Genomic DNA, 22,716 nt, shown 5'->3' on the forward strand with positions numbered 1-22,716 from the left:
GAGCCTTCCTCCGAGCTTTGGTGGCTTGGGCACACCACCAGTGGAGAGATCTTCGTCCGGGATTCGGACTTGACTTTGGGATCGTTGAGCTGACAGCCTCAAGAATTATCTCCGTCAAGTTCCCTAACTCTGAGGGCTGGGAATTCTCGTACGACGCGGAAATTATCTCCTGGAATCGGGACCAGTCGGCTTGATCGTAGACCCAGCGTGGCCTACAGGAAGCCTCAGGTGGTCTGCATTCGAGCCGGATTTCACCCGGGTGATAGTCACTACCCACCGGATCTTCCTAAGCGTTCCAAAGAAAACGATGCACGATGTCTGCGCTAGCTAGGAAAAAGTCGATAGCTGTTTGCCTCTGTCCACTTGTAAAGGTGATGGACCCATCGTAAGAGGGGTTAGATCGGCAGCTTCAGCCACTTCCAACAACTCGATGTACCGACGATTATTTGATGGGCTATCCTAGGCTTGGTGGTAACCGTTGACATCCCCCAGGAAGAGTACCGGACCATCCAGGGATGAAAAAAGATCAGTTAGCTTACCTTATAGACCAGGGATTATCTGGCAAGGAAGATAGACAGAAACAACTGTGATCGCGATCGGCTGTTCTAGCTTGACCGCAGAAACAGGCAGCTCTATGGATAGCGGGACGATGGAAAAATGAAGCGGAGCTTTTACCCCCCTACGATAAAAATGATTCTGGTGATTCCCCTATAAGGATGGTATCGTAGGAAAACACAAAAATGTATTGCTGGTTGAGCGCCATAAAATTTAGACCAATTGCCATCAAAATAAACATCCTCTTTATTTTATTTTTTATAGTTACACATAAACTCCAAAATTTACAGTTTTTATAAAGGTGTCATTTGCATTTTTGTAAGGTCTTTAGGTTTTTATTGTTTTTGAAAAACCAACAAAAAGTCATCCTTCTGTAAACTTCATCATCCCATACAGAACTTTACCTTCAGTGTGCACAATGTCCATTGTACATATTCAAAACGCACACACCCCGCACTAGTCTGCACGCATCTCGGGCAATGGATTTGGGTTTTATCGATTTCTGTCCAAGTCATGTTTTATCATCCGATAAAATTCATACTCCAAATAAACCAAAGCCCACAAGAGGCAACCACCGCACGCGGGTGCAAGCAGACGCTGGTGCACAGTGGCTTTGTGGCTGTGGTGATAATTGCAGCAGCGAGGGAGAGAAACAAATGAATGCAATAAAAAAGGCACAGCATTTCATTTCTATAATTTTTAAAACCCAAACTCACTCCCCTCCCCTCCCTTCATCGACGGGCAGCTTTGATTGAAAGTTCGTTGAGTGCGCGGATAAATGAATTGGATTTTGAGCACCTCAACGATGGTTGCAGCAATAAATGCACTCGATCGACATCCAATAGACTGATTTTACGAGTGGGCGCAATAACTAAAAAAAAAAGTAGCCAGCACATTTAATGATTTATTACGTTCCATGTGTGCCGACGCCGGTGCATTTTTATGATTGGTTAAACATTTCATGTTGGCTATATGATGAAAAGAACTACATTTTTGCGAGGGTCAAACGTTCAATTGAAGTTCAACTGAGACAGTTGAGGTTACATCTGGGGCGCGTGCAGGTTTTGGAGGCTTCCTTCAAAATGTGGATCTGGGAATGTTCCGTGGTGGATGAATTTTGAAACAAATCGATGGCAGTCACCGTGGCGTCGGAGTCGTAATTTTATTGCTGCTATTGGCCTAGAAATGTTTCCATTTCGGTATATATTTATACGTGCAGTCAATGATGTTACACATGTTGCCGAGCACAATTTTATGGACGATGGCTTTCCAAGACTGAAGAGAGAGAAGATATGTAGTTAATGGGGCGTGAAAGGTGAGCAAATGAATTTTTAAGCTGTTAGAGTCGGCTATGTGACTTTGAGTTTAATGCATTTTGCGAATGAAAAAAAAAACAATGAAGCACAGAGGTTTTTTTCAAATCAATTTCCGATTTTAATATTGCCATTGACTTCTTCCCTGCCATGCACGCAAAAACAAAAAACTGTGAAATATTCAAGATCGACGACAATCGACCCGACGACATGACAGACGACCTTTTCGATCAATCTCAATTAACTCGTGTTTATTTTCTCGCTCCGATCGTAAAACCATTTGTCTCTCTGCCCCGTATCTATCGTATCATAATGAACTGCCCGAACTCGAGCCGTTTGATTGACACACCCCCAAAAATGCTTGAAGCAATGCCAACGCTATTGATTCCGGACGCACATCCTAGAGAACGCTGTCGACCGACCAACCACAGCGCACCCAGCTCCAGACATCTAAAATTTGCATGCACGTGAATACCGGTTCGTCAAGGCCTCGGGATCCTCATTTTCAATCCACAAAAGGCTCTGCTCCGACAGCTCAACCATCAGTGCAGGGTCAGGTCAAATACCGAAATCCATACATCCACAAAAAAAAACACCCCAAATCGGTCCCGCCAGCATCACACCACGCCGTAGTCGGTCAAAAGAACACATAATTGAGTGTTTTTCACCCACATACCAGCAGGACACACATCAAGCTCCGTCGGTCGTTGCCGTTGCCGGTTTCACCGGTAGAAAGCGCACCTCTAATGAACGTGAAAATGATAATTCGTACGGCGGATCCAAGCGTGAGTGGAACATCCGTTTACGCCTCGGCAGTCGACGGCAACCCTCACCGAAGCGTCAGAGCATAAATCTGATGCTCGCACTCCTCCCCGGAGCTCCATTACCACGTGCAGCGTGTATCGTGTGACTGTACATACATGTGCACCAAGTGACGAATAAATAATGCATTCACATCGAAACGATAAATTAAAATCGTGCCAGGGGGTGCCAACAACATATCCTATCGCGAGCAGTTTCATGTTTATATGCAAACGGCGTCTTTTGCGAGCATTTATAAATTTCATCAAATTTGAACGGGGAATTTATGTGACAGACCAATAATGTATTGGGAAGGAGTTTACCCCATTAGGCATATAGAAATTAGGGCTTATGAATGATAGGTATAAAATGTCATGCAATTTAGATTCATTTTCAACTATGCGGTCAGCAACTGTAAACTTGATCCGGGGAACTCAGTGGAACCATCTGAACCCAAGTAACAATTTTGGTTTTATGTGGGTTCTGTAGACAATGAGTTGGGCTTAATGCTATAAAACCTCTATAAAGCTTGCAATGGTACTTGGCTTTTACTGTGCAACATTGAAACTTATTTGAATGGATGTATCTTGATGTTCGATGGTCATATGTTAAGTTGAATTTTGTATGTTTCCCAATTATTCGTAATGCAACAAGAAATTCATGCTAAGGTTGTTGCATCACAAAGATCCGCGGGCCGCACTTTAGACATCACTGACTTAACATAACGTAGATTCAATCAGTGTTCATAAATGCGGAATTAGTGTTTCCATTTCTCGACCATTTTAGGTTTCCTGGGAAACGGGAACAAGCTGATGGCTCTTCCCGGGAATTCTCGGGAATCGAAAAATATGTTAGTTCATATACCAGAAAAGCATTCGGTTGAATTCAGGACATTTATTCACGAGAATATTTATTTTTTGACATCCGTAAAACGATGCATAAAGTAAAGAATAGTTTAACCACATAATTTCAATATTTTTGCAACCATCGAAACCGACGAATTCTTCAAAATTTTGTTCTGATGGAGATGTTTACTGTTTAGCCAACTGGCTAGTTCATCTCCATGACTACCCTCGGGAGATTCTTTTAACCTAGAAAATATTTTGGAATTCTCCCAGAATCTTCTAACTTAATAATCGGAAGCTTCGCCCAGAAGCCTTTCCGACTTGACTTCCGTTGGAAGGTTTATTCAAATTCGCCAGCAAATGTCTCAAAACTTTCGATGGAAGTTTCTTTTGAATCGCTTTTAACTACCACAGAAGTTTCTTTCTGGACAACCCCTTGGAGTTTCTTCCAACATCCTTCGTTTTTTCAACAATGTCTTTGAAATTTGAAGTTTAATCCAGTATGTTTCTTCACAAAAGCTATTTATTTAATGTATTTGCATAAGAGAAAAATATAACATTATAAAGCTGTAAGCAAAAAAACCGAAACAGAAAAAAAAAACCATATTTTCGACATTTTTTTCTTTAACTCCATATAACTTGGAACCAGTAGACAGTGGAAATTTAACGTCTTTGAAAGAGCTGTTCATTTTGTCAAGATAAACAACTTTGCCCAAGACATCAAGTCTCCAAAACGTCAGAGAAAGAAGTTAGATTGTGGCACCATCTTTGCGGAAGAGTTTTGAACTATTTGTTTATGTCAATAGATGGTCCTTATTATAGTGAGAAATTTTGCCGAAGACACCAAGTCGCGGAAATGCTTTGTTTTGGAGTTATTAATTTTGCTCCGCTAGGTTGCATTCCTGACCCAGTGCGCAATGTAAGCATTAGACATTTTGAGAAATTGCGCTTGGTGTTTTTCTTGCCTGCTGTCCTCTGTCGCCATATTGTCATTATGAAAATGCTATTAGCCTTGGAATAAAATCCAAGAAATTTCAATCAAATAATGGCTAAATAAGAGATCCGAAATGATTTCCAGTGTGCAAATGGTATGAATTTATGTATTGAGATCTATTTTCTGTAAAATTAAGGTGATTCCATCAAATTCATTTGATTTCTGAAACAATCTTTTTTGTTAACTTGAATTATTTTGGAGGCGCATTTATTTAACGCTCATATTATCTCAATATACACGATAACATTTCAAGCGCATATGTTTTGGAACTTCTAAAAAGTAATATATTTTCTTTAAGATTTTCACTAATGTCGCCATGAAACAAAATTGATTGCATGGTGATCTTGACACCAACACTCAAACCTATTTTTACCGCTAAAGATTTCCATTTGGAAAAAAAAAAGTTTCAGCAGAACAGAACAACAACAAGCTAATTTATGGCGGTTGCTTTGAAGCCAATACAAATTAAATTGGCTTTATAACTGATTTTCACCAAAGCGTAATAAAACTGCTTGGATACAATATTACTCTTATAGAGGCTATGAGAACCTTTTGTAGAGTATGAGGCTTCCTGACAAAAGGTTTTAAGACAGCTTTATTGTGATTCTCAAACATGCTTTATAAACCTTATCAAGAGTGGTCCACTAAGCTGTATGACGATCTTATAGCGGTTATCAAAAGGTTGTGCTGGAGCTATTAATTTTATTGGCGGTTTTATGAAATTGATCTCAATAACCACTAATAGAGTGCAATAAAACAAGAAATGCTACTTGGGTAGTTATATAAATTTTTAAGTACTCTGTGGTGTGAGCGAATAAAAATTCCAGTGCCAGTATTCTAGCACAGGAATCTAAAAGGGTACAAGATACGCAATAGATTGACGTTTTTCATCATTCAGTTGAAAAATACGCAATGAACCAGTTGCCTTTTGTATCCTCGTATCTCTTGGCCCTTTTTACAGAACTTAACCAGCCGAAAATTGATTAACCTCCCCTATGTGGTTTGCCTTTTTTTTTTTAGTCGTTGTCACGTTGTCTCAAAGCGGTGTCTATTTTTCACGCATACTTGCCGCCATTCACAGGATCCCAACCCACATTTTTGGTCTGTTCATTGTGACACTACAGCAAGGGGCGTCGTCTCTGTATGGTGGAAAAGCTTGTGTCTACATCCGTTACCACTGCGGTATCGCACCCCACATTAGCCGTGAGTGAGGCATCTCTTTTCACTTTCATCGTCAATGGGATGACAAAAAAAGGGAACCATTCGGGCATCACCCGCTTTTGAGGACGACGCAAAACAGTCATGTTTCAAGGCCACTAGCCGCATTCGTTGGGATATGGTGGTGGAGCAGTGCAGTAATGGGTAGGTGACTGCTCCTGATACTGGAAGGAAGGCAGCGTTTATTTCACTTCTCGTGTGTCATGCAGCAGTTAGCGCAGTAGGCTTGGTGAGCTGGGGGTGGTTTGAAGTAGCACGCGATGGTGCTCCTTTGGTTTTTGTGGATAACTTGTTCCATCACTACACCACTCACAGAGGCGGTGTCCTGGCAGTTGAGAAGGAGATATTAGAAAAGTTTTCCGAATATGCATAAGCGGATGAAGCGTTTTGATGTTTTCACACCCTATTCACGGAAGGGGATAAGTACGTCATGTAAAACCTGTTGCTTTAATAGTACTTTAAAACCCGGAATCTGAATGTATAGCAATAAGCAAGCATTCTACAAGATTTGATAAAATTATCATAAAAGACACAAAATGCATTGCGTCACATTTCCATATCTATTTATTGCAATAAGTTCACCCCAGTTTCGAGCGATTGAATAAATGTAAAACGCTTTGCAGCTTGCTCTATATTCATAAATTCTGGAATCGTTCCCTATCGACTCCAACATCGACAATCGAATTCCAGCCAATCGAATGGCATTGTTGGTAGGACTCCTCTCACTTTGTGAGTGTACGCTTTTCGCGCTCACCCCCGAACAGCGCCACACTTCGCGTGACATTTTGATAAAATGTTTTATGATTCGTAAGAGGCACGCGAAGAAACTTTATACCTACCAAGTGCCACCCCGTATCGCAGTAAGGTTCTTCAACTTTTCAACTTGTACCTTGTACACATGGAATGTACAGAAAATAAACTGAAACCGTTGCTTGCCGTGCATTGCTGACAGGTACGACTGTGGCTAAAGGTTGACTTAATACCGACGACGACATCGCAGCCTGCAGCTTGAGTTCTTATACGTTTTTATCACTTTGACGAGCACGGAGTGCGTCGTACATACCCGTGTGGCATTGGGGCGTACGCATGTGGTTATGAATATTGTATTTTCTTGGTGCTCCACTTTTGCATGCTGCTGCTGATGCCTTCAAGTACGGCATAGTAAACTTCAAAGAAGGGATCCCCCTCAGCAGAGGACCAGAAAAAAAACATTCTACATTGGCTTCGTGTACGATCATGGGAACACCATTGCCCTTGGAAGAGCCAAAGGCGGTATCGTTAAATTGGCTTATTTGATTTTCTGGTTCTTTGGTTGATGGATGGAATCCGTGGATATTTATGGGCGATGACGTATTTTGGATTTATGGTAATTTTGTTTGATTTCTACACATCATTTTTGGCATTTCTTTTCAAACTGCAAGCTCCATACAAATGCGACAGAGATCGAAAGAACGGGCTGTATGTTTTGGGTTGATAACGAACGTCCCATTCCTGGAACATAATATTCCATTTGTACAATGAATACAAAGAAAATATTCCATGGAAGCTCCATGACGCAGTACATAAAAAGCTATTTTTATCGCACACACAAGAAAGCAAAGTTAAACATATGCAGCTTGAAATCTAGGTTCGCCTTTCTTTGTGCATTCCATCATTTGCTTAGTTCAAGGAGCAGATAGAGAATGGGTACCGTCAAATGGGGTGAAGTTGAACACCGTTCAATTCCTTTTTTTTAATAATTACTTTATTTATACAGGCTCAGTCGAATAAACTTTACAGGGCCGAGTTATCCTTTCCGTTATACATTATTACTGTCTTATATTTAAAGTTAAAGGAACTGGACCGAGTACTCGCGGTTGTCTCAAGGTTAGTAGAGATTTACAATTTTTTGGATGGGAAAAGGGAAGAAGGAGGTTTGAAATGTGGCTTAGGATACAAATATTTAATTAATCTTAAAACATGACATTATTTCTATTCATCAAACATTGAGAAAAAAACCCACACGTACAAAATACAAACTAAACACAAGGTTAATGAAACTTACAATCTAAGGTTAATATTCTTAAAGTAAAAATATATGAGTTTCATAAACTCCAGATCGCGTCTAGCCAAAATATCCCGAACTGGAACATTAGGTTGTCTACCTCGAGCACAAAGGGAATCATAAAAATGTGATCTGACTCCACGATACTCCGCACTAGACCAAAGGATGTGATCAACGTCCTGATAACTTTGTCCACATTCACAGAGATTGCTGTCTCCCAACCCCACACGGAACAAATGAGCGTTTAGACAATAGTGATTGGACATGAGACGAGACATCACGCGTATAAAGTCTCGACCCAAGTCCAACCCTTTGAACCATGCAAACTTCGACACCTTAGGGATAATTGAATGTAGCCATCGCCTCAAGCTCCCTTCACTCCATTGATGTTGCCAGCTAACGAGTGACTGCTGACGATAAATAGAGAAAAATTCACTATAGGCGATTTGTCGATCATAAATGTCGCCTTCCATAGCGCCCACCTTCGCAAGTGAATCCGCCTTCTCATTGCCCGAAATTGAGCAATGCGAAGGGACCCACGCGAAGGTGATGATGAAAGAGCGCACGGATAAAGTACCAAGCAGCTCTCGTATTTTTACCGGCATAATGGAACGGATAGCCTCGACAGAACTGAGACTATCTGTAAAAATAAAGTAGTGGTCTGGAAGAAGTGAAGCAATAGTTTCCAAAGTGTAGTGAATTGCTGCCATTTCAGCCACATATACAGAACAAGGAGCTTCAAGTTTTCGAGAGGCGCTACGAAATTCATTAAATACACCAAAACCAGTGGACTCCTCTATTAGAGATGCATCTGTGAAAAACGTTCTTGCAGAATCAACATGGCCAAACTTTGCAGAGTATAGTGACGGAACAATCATAGGACGATTATGCTCTGGAATTCCGCGGATTTCCTGCGTCATAGATAAATCAAAATGCACTGAATTGCCGAAATCGGAGAAGACTACACGATTGTGAATATTTCTTGAAGGGCTGACATCCTGTGTTAAATATAGGTAGTACAAAGTCATAAAACATGTTTGAGGATTTAGCTCCAGAAGCTTCTCAAAGTTTTCGATCACCAGTGGGTTCATTACTTCGCAACGGGTGAGGAGCCTCAGAGATAACTCTGAAAAACGGATGGATAGTGGCAACATGCCCGCCAGCACTTCGAGACTCATAGTATGAGTCGACTGCATGCATTCTAACACGATTCGAAGACAACGATACTGGATCCGTTCCAGCTTGATGATGGGTGTTTTAGCTGCCGACTGGAAACAAAAACTACCATATTCTAGAACCGATAAAATCGTTGTCCGGTACAACGTCAGAAGATCATGTGGATGGTCTCCCCACCACGTTCCGGTAATTGATCGAAGGAAATTGATCCTTAGTTGGCATTTTCGTCTCAGATACTCAATGTGGGATCTCCAGGTGCATTTGGAATCGAACCAGACCCCAAAATATTTGAAGGACATAGAATGAGTGATCGGTTTACCCAAAAGTTGAAGCTTCGGTTGTGCTGGGCTATGCTTCCTAGAAAAAACGACCAACTCAGTTTTCTCCGTGGAGAATTCTATACCTAGATGAATAGCCCAAGTAGACAAATTGTCCAAGGTATCCTGTAAGGGTCCTTGCAGGTCAACCTCTTTTGGCCCTGTGATAGACACAACGCCGTCATCTGCAAGTTGTCTCAACGTGCAATTGTCACTAAGACAGTCATCAATTTCTCAAACGTAGAAATTGTACAAAAGGGGCTTAAACATGAGCCTTGGGGGAGACCCATGTAGCTAAATAGAAAATCTGTAGAGTTTCCATGAGAAAAGCTCATATGTTTTTCGGACAGCAAAATGTACAAAAAATTATTCATTAATGGAGACAATCCACAAGCGTGGAGTTTCTCTGAAAGAACTTCAACGGATACTGAAACAAAAGCCCCCTTGATATCCAAGAACACAGAAGCCATTTGCTCTTTCTTAGCAAAAGCTAACTGAATTTCCGAGGAAAGCAACGCGAGACAGTCGTTCGTTCCCTTACCCCTACGGAAACCAAATTGAGTATCTGAAAGAAGGTGGTTCGTCTAAACCCATTTGTCGAGGCGAAAAAGGATCATTTTCTCCATCAATTACCGAATGCACGACAGCATCGCAATGGGCCGATAAGAATTGTGATCCGACGCGGGTTTATCAGACTTCTTAATAGCTATCAGCCTCACTCGTCTCCAATCGTCGGGAACAATATTGAGCTCCAAGAACTGATTGAACAAGTTCAACATGCGCCTCTTAGTGACGTCTGGGAGGTTTTTCAGCAAGTTGAACTTGATTCTATCAGATCCCGGGGCAGAATTGCCACACGAAAGGAGAGCGAGTGAAAGTTCGACCATTGAAAAAGGCTGACTGATTTCGTCTACCGAATTCGCGGTTTCGCGAGGAATCAACTGCGACGGTACGGAATCCGGACACACTTTTCGCGCGAATTTAAGAATCCATCGATCCGAGTATTCTTCGCTTTCGGTGTTAGTAGACCGGTTACGCATTCTTCGCGCCGTACTCCAAAGCGTATTCATAGACGTTTCGCGCGACAATCCGCCTACAAACTGTCGCCAGTAACCCCGTTTTTTGGCCTTGATGAGGCTCTTGAGTTCGCGTTCAAGAGATGTGTATGCGTCGAAATGCTCGCGTGTTCCGCGTTTCCGAAAAAGTTTAAACGCGTCGGACTCGTGAATATTGGGATGATAGGAGCCTAAAATCAATGCACTACCAAAATAGTGCAAAAAGATAATTGAAACAACATTGAACTCAAGCGGTGCTTGTGGTGTAGTGGTAAGCGTGATTATCTCTCACCCCAGCAGGCCTGGGTTCAATCCCAGACGGCACCACCGGGATGTTCTGAGGCATAACATCTCTGATCACGCCTTCCTTCGGACAGGAAGTAAAGCCAAGCCGTTGGTCCCCGCTTCATGAGCAGATGGGTCGATAGGTCCAGGTGTGGGTGCTGCCTCCCTTGCATCGGTAGCATTGGTGCTCAGCACGGAAAACAAGATCGACGGAAAACAAATCAAAGAAAAAAAAATACATTGGACTCGAATGGTTTATCTTACTGTCCCTGAAAATCAATCTTACCATACATGGAAGCACACAAAAACTAGATTCAAACCTAGTTTACTACCTGAGTGCGCCCGGCCTTGCTCGGGATTCAATAATAGCTTGAGTTAGCTTTATACACCAATAAAACAAATCATGCTATATTGCACGTAGCCCCCCCCCCCTCTCATCTAAAGGGCTATCCCTATGACCTCCACATGCCAAATTTGGTTCCATTTGCTTGATAAGTTCTCGAGTTATCCAGGAATTTCTGTTTCATTTGTATGGGAGCCCCCCTTTACAGAGGGGAAGGGGTCTCGAACCACCATAAATACCTTTCCCTGTCCCAACAACCCCTGCATTCAAATTTTCACGCCGATCGGTTCAGTAGTTTCCGAGTCTATAAGGGTCAGACAGACAGACAGACAGACAGACAGACAGACAGACAGGCAGACAGACGGACAGAAATCTATTTTTATATATATAGATATATAGATATATAGATTTTACCGAAAATCCCTGAATGTTTTGTTCAAGGTCAAAATTTACATAACACCAATATGGGGATTGAGTTGTTAGCAATAATTACGGAAAGCAATGATGCTTTCGACAATAAATCTAATTTCTCTTCATCATGCCAGCCAGGCATCTGAAATCATTTAGTGCATTCATTTACATTCATTTGCGCCTATCTTTTTCCATCAACAGAATTCCGTAGAATGATGTTTGTAGTTTTTGTAGAATTTGTAATTAGTTAAAACTTTTATCAATATTTCAAATGTGTACCTCTTATGCATGACAAACTACAGCGGCCACAACTTGTTATTATTTTTCTGTGAATGTAATTAGCATTCACTGAAAAACAATGGTGGGTTCTGTTCGCTCTGGTTCATCATGCATAAAAGATACACATTTAAGTTATAGACAAAAGTTGTTGTTAATATTAAAACCAGCAACGGATCAACTTGGTATGTCTTGCTATGGTAATCCTCTATAAAATTTATATTTTTCAATAATGTTCTCGGATGGAATTTTCAATAATAACCCTCCACTGGGTTGTCAATCGGCTTGCACCAGAGGAGAAGGAGACAAAGTCGTCCGATAGCTCCTTCAATGCAAATACGGCCAGGACTGTTTACAGGCGCAGTTTGGCGAATGTTTAATATTCCTCATCGTCAGGCGAAGGCAGCTCCAGCTCCTGCATGATGGTACGGTGGGGTGGTATACTCTCTAGAGATGCCTCCGTGACATCCGCAGAAAACACAGGAGAACTTGTTTCTTGGCTGGAGCTACTTGTGGTAGGTTCCGGCTGAAGCACTTTATTTTACAGAAGCGGACTCATGTGTACAATGTTGATGAAATGCTTCTGTATCTTTGACTTAAAAGTTCCAGAATCATTGAATCATGAAACCATGGTGGAGAAAGTTTTTAGTGACAGTGGTTGACAAGTTGAAATTGAGTACTTATCACTGTTTTGACATTATTGCGGCTGCTTATAAATCAACATTAGAAATGACTATCGGGTTTAATGAGAGCAGTTCAGATTGGCTTTATCAGACACTGTAAAGCAACCATAAAACCTTTCATAAATCTAAATAGCATTAGTATTAGTTGGTTTTATAATATGATTCATTAGGCTTTTTTAGATAGCTCATTAGACCTGTTCATTTTAAACGAAATGTTCGGAATGTAACGGGTCAACCGTGATTACTGTTCGTCATGTTAATTTGAACTTTTGTGCAAATTTTCAGCAAAATCGGTGTTGATTTAGAGGTGCTTCTAGTTAATTTTATGTTTTCAAGGTAATTTACGGCTTATAATATTTGTATCTCGAGACTGAAACAACGAAAGCTGCTGTAACAACTTTCATAGCAAAGCTTAATGTGTTATCTACCAACTTTGTGGTCAAAGGTTGACTATTCGAAGTGATTTTATTGAATTTTCACTTAGTTTCATGCTCGAAGATATCTTAAAATGTGAAGAATTTTAAAGTATTTGTTCTACGAATTTTCCACCCATATGATATAAAAACCATAACAGCAATTTATAAAATAACGAACATTTTGAATGGCTCGAGTGACACTTGCCTTTGATAAAAAAACACGTCTACTGAGGATTCATATTTATGAAAAAATCATATATCAATGAAACAGTCATCGGTCGTCATTGAAAAGCAATGCAACTATGTTCTGTCAATCTAATTGACTTTTATTGGTTCTGTTGTCTTGTGAATTTTAGCTAAACGGCCTCTTTTCTGATTTTTATCTCTCAATCTATGAAATATACACGAAAACTATGTTGGAACGAAACTTCTAGAACAATATGAGGAACATTATGCCGTACACTACACATTTTTATATCATATGGGTGGAAAATTCGTAGAACAAATACTTTAAAATTCTTCACATTTTAAGATATCTTCGAGCATGAAACTAAGTCAAACATCAATAAAATCACTTCGAATAGTCAACCTTTGGTTACAAAGTTGATACATGACACATTAAGCTTTGCTATGAAAGTTGTTACAGCAGCTTTCGTTGTTTCAGTCTCGAGATACAAATATTATAAGCCGTAAATTACCTTGAAAACATAAAATTAACTAGAAGCACCTCTAAATCAACACCGATTTTGCTGAAAATTTGCACAAAAGTTCAAATTAACATGACGAACAGTAATCACGGTTGACCCGTTACATTCCGAACATTTCGTTTAAAATGAACAGGTCTATAGCTCATAGTATTTTATATGACAATATGTGTATGACCGTCATAAAACCATTGGAAATTGTTGATGCTGCAATAAAACCGTTGTAAAATTCAAATAAAACCAAGTAGCTCTAGGTTTGTTACATGGGTGGGCACAGAATATGATTGTTCTTTCCATACAATATAACAAGGCAGAAAAGGTACCGGCTTAGAAAGCCTACACGTAACAACGGTGGCAGTTTTCAAAGAACAGTAAGTTGAGAGCCGGTATAAAGTTTCAGTTGGGACGCAATAAAGTCATAGATGAAGAAAAAACAGTTTGATTAATTTGCAATTTGCATCTCATTTTCATTCTTTAAACAATAAAATATACAATTCAAAAACTAAATACAAACATAAGAAAGGCATTTGTCAGTACGGGTTGTAGAGGTGTTTGTTTTTGTATCGAGTATAATGATCATTGGCATAGCTACCGGGGGTGTCAAGGGGGCCAGGCCCTCTCCAGAATTATCTAGCCCCCCCAGAAGTTTTGATGTTTTTTTTATTCACCGGTATTTTGTCAAGCTTGTCAAATTCGATGTTATTAATCTTTTTTTTTAAGTCTTTTATGTTGACTACTTTTCTTACGTTCTGGACTAGAACAAGCAATTTAGATAAATTATTGTATCGATATTTAATCGATGGCATAATACCCTCCCCTTGGCTAGTTTTTGCACCTTGCTGTTGGTGGGCGGGCTTAATTTCATGCTTTATAGTGGAGTGTTGGAGACGGTAGGTTTATGGTCGGCGTTGCTGGCTCATGCCGCGATAGAATGGCGACATGGGCAGGCGATGGGGATTACTAAGCTTCCCCTCTCTGATAAACCGCTGCATGAGAGAACCAAAGATCTAGTCTAGCAGTGATAGTATCACACTTGTTACTCCTTTTATTGAGAGCCGCGTCGTAGTACGCTTACGTATAGGCACTGACGTTGGGTGTGATACTGGCGGGTTTTGCCGCAAATCACTCTTATTTTATTTATTTTTTACGCAGAGAGATTTATTTGGGTTTGCAAGGGAATTATACTATTGAAATATTTCAGAAAGTGCCCAACAGTGCTCCTTCTATTTGCGTGACAAGCTTTCATTGTTGTTTTCATTGAAGTATTACTCAGAAAACAATGTTAAACATCATTTTTGTACATGGTATTGTAACTAATCTTATATGTGCTTCATTTTGATTTGGGATAAGTGTTTGAACTATGGCTCGGGATTTCCACTGTGGTGTGCTTCTATTGTGACATATCCATATGTATTTTTGTGGTGCCACATAGTGGAAGCGTGAGAGCGTAGTTGGAACATTTACCCTATACAATATACAATTTAAAATTAGCTTGGAAACTAACTTCAAAGTGAAGCATTTTAGTCACTTGAAGGTGTCATCTGGGACGAACAAAGATATAAGATAAGATATGTAAAAGCCAGAAGTACTTGAAACACGTTAAATTGTAGTTTAAAAGCATGGGTTATATAGGTAGATTAGAGATTTCAGTTATTTATTAAATAAACTTCAATTATAGAATTCAGAAAGTTAATTAACATAAGAGATAGGACGCGGGGGGTCCGCTTAGGGAGGCGACTAGCCTATGAAGTTGTATAATAAATCTTCCTATTTAGTGTATTTGTTAATTACAGACAATGTCAATAGCGAAAGTCATATCTTCAACCAGGCGCTTACGAACAAGTGAAATTTTAAGAAAGATGTGTTAAATATGTTGATAGGTTTGAAATAAGAATTAGGATTGTTGTGCTTTAGTTTTCGGTAAGGTATGATGTGTCAACAAAGCCCTTTTGAGCAAATTTTCAAACATCAAATTGATTGAGTGATTTATTGAAAGACATTGCGTTGCGAAAATTGACAAGTCATACATCTAACATAGTAGTAGTAGCAGTGTCGCATAATCTTATCACAATTGCTGCAAATAGTACTTGAGGGGCCAGCAGGGCTGAATACGGATCAAAACTAACATAACTACTAACACTTAAATGATCCCGGAACTAACACTTATCCATTGCACTTTTAGTTATTTATTAGTTTTATTTTTCTACTAAGTGATCTATGCTTCTTTATGTATGTTTTACTTCCTTTTAACCCATTATCTTTATGAATAGCGACTCATATGACGTGAGACACGTACAAGCTGGAACTCACAGAATTACTTCGAACAGGATATCAAACAAATTCAGCGCCAATCCAAATGAGACCAGAAACCAACAAAGCATCGGGGAGTTATATATTCTGGGAGAGGTATTTGATAAATAATCAAAAAGTGGTAAGTTAAATTCAGAGCCAAGGATCATGAGAGGTAATTGTCAATAATTCATTAATTAGTAGAAATCTCGATAACTTTTCCAAGGGAGCGTATCGGCTTTTGTAGGCGGTGCGTTTGGTCGTCGATTTGGCGTAACTGGTGGCTCGCCCGCGCGTGCTGGCACTATCATCAGATAGGGGAAATTTTCCTCTACCTGCTGGTGGTGTTGATAAGCGTGTGCGAGATGCCGGTTGCGCCGGATCGACGATCGGATGCATTGTTTGCAGGAGCTGGTGCTTCCCTTTGAAAAAGTAATCGAGAAATAACCATATCATCCTGTAATTGATATTACTATTTTTATATATCAATGAAATTAGTCATGACAGAGTAACAGATGGGGAAGGACAATAGACACAAGTTGACACAATAAACAAGACAAGTGGGGGTTAATACTCAAGACAAAATGACAAAATAAGTGACGACAGAAGACAAGACTGGGACGAAAATCAACCTTTTAAAAAAACAAGAATGCGCAATTATATTATCAAAACTATTTGGATCAGCACAAAAACAACAGTGACCACACGGGCACCATAGCCTAGGAACGTCTGTGTGTTGATTTAAAATAGAGGCTCATAGAAGCAAAATTTATCAATAAAAGGGGTCCAGTGTAGACTTTTAGCAAGTTGCTGCCACTGGCTCACTACAAAAAAAAAAAAAAAAAAAAAAAAAAAAAAAAAAAAAAAAAAAAGATATTTAATCGATGGCATAATAAGACGTCTACAAGCTCTACACATTCAAGACCGGCAATTGAAATGTAGTAGCTAGTGGTGGTTGATTTTAGTTTGGTAAAGTTTTCTTCATTGTCTAGGCTTTGACGGTGGCTAGGTTCGATTCCCGGTCCAGTCTATGAATTTTGGGGATTGAAATTTTTTTGACTTCTCTGCCTAAGTAACATTTTTAAATTTATTGTAGTCTATTAGAGGTTTTTAAGATTAATTTTACAAAACTGTTAATAAACCGCTATAAGATTGTCTTCCAGCTAAGTGGACCAAGGTTTTTGAAGCATGCTTAAGAATAACAATAAAGCTGTTTAAAACACTGCGGAAACAATCTCCATACTCTAAAAGAGGATTTCTTAACCTCTTTAAGAGTAATATTAAATTCTAGCAGTTTTATTATGCTCTGCTGAAAATCAGCTATAAATCCAATTTGATTTTTATTGATTGACAGAAACTGCCATAAATTAGCTTGTTGATGTTCTTTTCTACAAAAACTATAACAGCAGCGAGCCAGACTGTTTTTTGACGTAGGATTACGTCTTTTGGCAACATATTGGGGGTGCAATGTCAAAAAACCAAAATCGACCGCGTTACGAAAAGTAGTCAGGTTTTGACTACTTATAACTCTGTCAATAAAGGATGGATTTTAACTTTAAACAAGCCAGTCTATTGGAAATTAACACTTTATATATTTTCAATAGGTCACTATTGAAAATAACACAAATGTCCAATTGTTGCAATGCTCATCAAAATTATGACCGATTGCCTATAAAAAAGAGGTTTCCCTGACACAGTCGCTGAATATTGATACCGAGCACGTAATCTTACATTCAATCTACGGTTGTGTGATACAACCTCGTTACTTTTTTTTTGGAAATCTTTAACCATGACAAAAAGTTCTAGTGTTGGTGTCAAGATCGTTGTGCATTTGATTTTGTTTCATGGCGGCATTAATAAAAGATCTGAAATAATAAGAAACATACAGCAGCATATTTAGTTCTAATGCATATGCGCATAAAATTTTTATCGTGTATATTGGGATGATAGGAGCCTAAAATCAATGTACCGCCAAAATAGTGCTCCAGAAATATCTAGCCCCCCCCCCCCCACAACTTTTGATGTTTTTTTTTTTTTATTCACCGGTATTTGGTCATGCTTGTCAAATTCGATGTTCTAATCTTTTTTTTTAAATCTTTTATGTTGACTACTTTTCTTACGTTCTGGACTAGAAGAAGCAATTTTGATAAATTATTGTATCGATATTTAATCGATGGCATAATAAGACGTCTACAAGCTCTACACATTCAAGACCGGCAATTGAAATGACCTTAAGGCCACGGCCAGGGTAAACGCGACAAGCGACACGACGCGATGCGACTCACGCAAAGAATAATAATAAATAATAAGATTCTTTTGAATTGGTCGCGTCGCGTCGTGTGTCGCGTCTACCCTGGCCGTACCCTAACTCCTTTTTGTAAACAAACCATGTAAGGCCATTTCAATTGATGGTCGTGAATTGGTAATGAGTCCAGGGATTTTTCTTTAACTCCTGGGAACTTCGTAAGACTACAAGGATTTCTAAGAATTTCAAGGAACATCGTAGAAATTGAGGAAACTTATTATAAATTTTGGGAACTTCATAAATCTACAGAAAAATTCGTACAAACAAGAAACTTGAAAAGTTCTGAAATCGGCGTAAAAGTGGAAAATTTATTTGAGTTTAAGAAGCATCGTAGAAGTTAAGGGAACATTATTTTATTTCAGGGAAGCTCATTATAGATCGAGAGCTGGTATATAATTTCAGGGCACTTTTTTTGAAGCCTCATGACCTTGAAACAGTTGTGGAAATTACGTACAAATGCAAGAAATTTCGTTCGTGGAACTTCGCATAAAATCATCGAGAAACGTAGAAGTCAGCAAACTTTGTAGAAGTTTTGCGAATTTCGTAGCATTATGAGGAGCTGCGTAAAACTTCATATAAGTGTAAGGAATTTTCAAAAGTTCAGTGAATTTTCTAGCAGATCTAAAGATAGTGCAATGAACTTCTAGGAACTTCAAGGATCCTCACTTCAGTATAGGGAACTTCGTTGCAGTTTGTCAGAGATCTTAATTCTGAAAAGCTCCGTGAAATTCTTAATGGTTTTGAGAACTTCGTTAAATGTCAAGGAACTTTCCAGATGTTCAAGAATATTTGTAGATGATAGGTGCCTTTCCAGAAGTGCAAAAATGTTCAGGGATCTTCGTAGAATTAAGAGAGATTGACACAATATGGAATATGGAATAAATTCAGGTAACTTCAAAGAAGTTGAGGAAATTTAGTAAAACTTAAGGGAGTTTTGTGGATGTTCAGGAAACGTTGCATAAGTTACAGGATATTCTTTCACACATCCTTCCTAGACAGCAGGAAATATTCAAAAGATCTCCATATAGACAAAGGTATTATTAAAGTTTAGTAAATATAAGTAACTAATATGTTTCCAAGACTTCAGGATGATCAAGTTCGGAGGATCTCCAACTATATAAAAATTCAATGTTCTTTCAAGACTGTAGGTTGTTCTGGAAGTACCGCAATCCGGGGGCAAATTGATCACCGGGGTGAAATTGATCATAATGCGTTGCACTTTTAGTTGTCACGTATAACATGATCGGTGATAGATATCAAGAGAAATCTTAAAAGTATATCATCGTGAGACTCCAATGATTGCCTTGATGTGCCTAACAACAAAAAATTTACAATTTTATAGAGGTGACGTTAAGAAGCATACAATTTCAACATCATACAAACGATCATAGGACTGCAGCGATTGATGTCATTACCATGTTCTACTAAACTAAGTGTCAATGAATCCGAATTATTTAATAAATTTGCGTAGAATGTTTCAAATATCACGAAATCCAGGGTTTTCGTAAAATTAACAGAGATTTTGAATGAAATTGCCTACAATAAGGTGGAACTGAAAATTTAAGACATCTTTTTTGGCGTTTCTACTGAAAATACTTTTCACACAAGGGTTTTAGCATCTGAATCGGATTCAGGAAACCCATCCATTTAATAAGAACAATTACTAGAATTGCACTGGAAAGCCATTTGAGGGGTTGATCAATTTCACCCCATATCGATATTTTCAAATTTAGGATTTCAAAAATTTCCTAAAATTAACAAAATATCCAATATCATAAGAAATCATGCAGGACGATGGAACCCTAATAGCTAACGATTTAAATATCATTAATTTTTCAATTTAGTTTAATGTAGAAATTTATTTATTTACGTAAAATAGTGATCAATTTATCCCCGGATTACGGTATTGAAAAGTTTTCCAGCTAATTGAACCTGATGGAATCTTGAATGATGAATCTAGATATTAATGGACATTTTTGTACATTCACTATAGGGAAGACCCGTACCTTGGTGATTTAGCTATATTGTCAAGCAGGCTTGCAATTGCTCATTACAGCTAAAATGCTATTTTTCATAATTATGAAACAATGAGATACTATAATGATAATTTTTATTTGTAAGATGCAATCAATTTTGCTTTCAAAAGGTCACAACTAGCGATTTTCGCGTTGCTCATCGTTGGTGGGGGGGGGGCGAGGAGTAACATTTGAAGTCCCTCCCATTTTGCATATTCTGAATAAAAAATACATAAAAGTTCCCTCCCTTTTAACATATTCTGCAAGAAAATATTATTTAACAAAAATTTCTAGGAAAAAACTGAACGACAATAAATGATTTCTTTTGACTTATTTTGACCATAATATGCATCCAAAGCGTTCCATCCTCTTTTCCAAATTTCTTACTTACTATCAATGGAACAGCGCCATCATGAGAAAAAATAGCCTTGACTTAATGGTGAAAACTATTTTTGTAGTTCTTTAAAAATTCTTCTCGAACTCTTTTCTTAAATGAACTTGGTGGCCGTTTTGTTAGTTGGTTGTTGGTGATAATCCATGGTCGTGACTGTCTGCGCTTGGCGTGTTCAGTGACGGCATCCAAGTACCATAACTTGTATTGGTACTTGGATGTCGTCCAAGTACCATATTTATTGTCATTATTGTCAAATGTTTTGAGTGTACATTGCTCGATTGGAACCACGTTTGACGGTTCGATTGGACAATTAAAATTTTGGCTTCAGTCTTCGCGTCTCTTATTAAACATCGTCTCTGGCTCGACCCATGTACCGTTCCATGTATGGTGAGCAGTGCCAGTCCGCGATGATTTGCTAGCCCGACTCAAGGGATGTACCAGGCTGTATGTTTGTTTTCTAAATCTCGAAACCAACCCCGCGTCAGAAAGCGAACGCATGAACAAATTGAAAGTACATTTTTGAGAGCATGTTTTTTTAACCCGTACACGGAATAGTTTTGCTCCGTTACTGATTCCATAGAATCCACAGAACAAACTTAGCCGATCTAAATCTGCATTTTAAAAGTTCACTTAAATAACTCTCTTATGGAATCTTTGTAGTGGCTCTGAAAGGGCCGGTTTTGTAAGATATTCGACGGGGAAATTAAGCGCGTTCACCACGGATACGACGAGCCAGCTGGATGTCCTTTGGCATGATTGTGACACGCTTGGCGTGGATGGCACACAGGTTGGTATCTTCGAACAGACCGTCCAGATAAACCTCGCTAGCTTCCTGTAGAGCCATACCAGCTGAGCTCTGGAAGCGCAGATCGGTCTTGAAGTCCTGGGCAATTTCACGGACCAGACGCTGGAAAGGCACTTGCGGATCAGCAGTTCGGTCGATTTCTGATAACGACGGATCTCACGCAGGGCGACGGTGCCTGGCCGGTAGCGATGAGGCTTCTTTACTCCTCCGGTGGCTGGAGCGCTTTGGCGAGCGGCCTTCGTTACCAACTGCTTGCGAGGAGCCTTACCTCCAGTGTACTTGCGAGCGGTCTGCTTGGTGCGAGCCATTTTTCTTCTTCTTCTTCTTTCCTTTATTTAACGTCGGTCTCTGTTCCGCAATCTAGTGCCAATATCCGACGGACATCGATTGCCATCCATTGACGACAACCGAATGTGCAGGAAGGCAGCTTCCACACCTGCGTAGGATATCGCACCCATTCATAACATACATGGGCCGGGACCAACGGCTTTACTTCCCTTCCGAAGGAAGACGTGACCAGAGATTTTTATGCCTCAGAAAAATCCCACCGACCTCGGCTGGGATTGAACCCAGACCCATTGGGGTGTTAGAAAGTAGTCACGCTTACCACTACACCACCGGCGCCGGCAAACCATTTTTCCTTAGGTACGATGTGGATTCGATGAAAGCAAACTGCGGAATAAAAGATAAAAACGACTTCCATTCTGTTTTATAACATGCGTTTGCTGTGTTCAACCAATCAGAAACGATCAAAGAACAAGAATACAACAGCTAACAAGAAGGTTGTTAGATTTAACCTAAGTTGGTCGTTACTGGTATGAGATCTAACACTACTAATCCAGTACCGACAGTCATTTGCATTTATTTGTTGTGTTGGGGTAGTTCCAGGTAAGTACTGCGTTTCCAGTGATATTCCAGTCGAAATACAACAGAAACAACAAAAACCGCCTGGGTTGTACGTGCCTTGGTTAATCTGAAGGCAATCATAGTCATACTGAAGGGAAAAAACAGAGAGAACCCCGCTAAAATTCCTATTCTTACACAAAACACAAGCTCCTGCTTCAGTTAACAAAAATATTTATTATATCATACCACGTAGTCCTACGTCATCATTGCGTACAACCCCATTGGGCAGTCCCTTGTAGTTTTTAATAAAAAACACTGAATTCGTTGAAAAAAAAATTTACTAGCTATATGACTAAAAATATTCTCATTTTTTATTGAACACCCGTTAATGATGGAAAAATTTACAGCTTTAATTTTTTAATAATTTTACAGGTTTATTTTAAAAAAGTGTTCAACTTCCTTCCAGTATACGGTACCTGTACATCAGTGAAGTTGCTTGGTTTGGTTTGGTTATGTTTATCAAAGGCATATCTAGTAAAGTTACTTTTAATATTTTAGTGTGTGAAAAAGACGCCATTGTTGAAAAGAATTGATAACCTATATATTAATTATTATATTTTTTTAAA

General features: G+C 39.2%; 1 protein-coding gene and 1 pseudogene across 5 annotated transcripts in view; both read right to left on the bottom strand.

Moving 5' to 3' along the window:
* Positions 1-22,716, bottom strand: part of LOC135707711 (ubiquitin-conjugating enzyme E2Q-like protein 1) — a 277,724-nt gene that overhangs the window by 227,332 nt on the left and 27,676 nt on the right. The gene's annotated exons all lie outside the window — the stretch shown is intronic.
* Positions 21,143-21,552, bottom strand: LOC135707727 (histone H3-like; annotated as a pseudogene).

The sequence above is a fragment of the Ochlerotatus camptorhynchus genome, unplaced genomic scaffold (genome assembly GCF_037179485.1).
Source record: "Ochlerotatus camptorhynchus isolate MF236.1 unplaced genomic scaffold, CSIRO-AGI_Acam_v1.1 ptg000316l, whole genome shotgun sequence".
NCBI lineage: Eukaryota > Metazoa > Arthropoda > Insecta > Diptera > Culicidae > Ochlerotatus > Ochlerotatus camptorhynchus.